Source organism: Saimiri boliviensis, chromosome 8, assembly GCF_048565385.1.
Source record: "Saimiri boliviensis isolate mSaiBol1 chromosome 8, mSaiBol1.pri, whole genome shotgun sequence".
NCBI lineage: Eukaryota > Metazoa > Chordata > Mammalia > Primates > Cebidae > Saimiri > Saimiri boliviensis.
Genome location: NC_133456.1, coordinates 112428223 through 112429095, shown reverse-complemented (window position 1 = coordinate 112429095; position 873 = coordinate 112428223).

Sequence of the window (873 nt, the reverse complement as noted above, 5' to 3'; positions counted from 1 at the left end):
TTATCCTAGGCAAAGTCCACTCTGCACAGCCTTGCTTGGATCCTGAGTGTCCTGAGAAAATAAGCTTCTCTTCCTTAAAATGTAATCCCTGTCAATCTCTCTTCCAGAGGTCAAGCATCTGGCCTCATGCAGTTGAAGTTTTATATTATAATTAATATAAATTTATATTAATTTAGTAAACAACAATAATGAAAACAGTACTGATACATAAGGTTATGGGGAAACAAAGTCTTTTGACAACTATACTGAGTTCAAGGCTAGTTTGGGAAGTGCACAGATTAAGTGGGGTATTAACTTTAGAAGATAACATGTTCCTTACTCAGTTATATGGTTGAAAACATCAAAGACACTGTTTTTATAGCAGGACTTATTGAAAAAAATTGTAGTATAATCAGAGGAGTACATGATGTTCACCCTAATTTCAGCAATCTTATAAAAATTCTAGTTGTATACATTGTTATCATATCCACCTGTTAAGGAATCTTTCAGGGATTGGGGCAGGAATAGGAAAATGGATGACCAGGGTGAGAAAATGATTCAGGGAAGTTTGGGACTTTCAATCAGTCCAAAATTAGCAACATAGCTTTCTGATTAAGAGCTAAATTCTACAATTCAATATAGAATTGGATTGAGACATCAGCTCATCTTTAGATATGTTATGTGATGTTTCACAATTTTATTTTCTTAATAATTATATCTGTACAATATAATTAACATAATGTTAATATAATTCATCTATACAAGGTAATATACATTGTAACACACATCTGTAATATAATCCATCTGTACAATGGGAAGAGTAAGAGTATTTACCTTAAAAAGCTGTTGCAAGAATGTAAAACTGTGATGCAGTTTGCCAAGAGAAAAACGCCT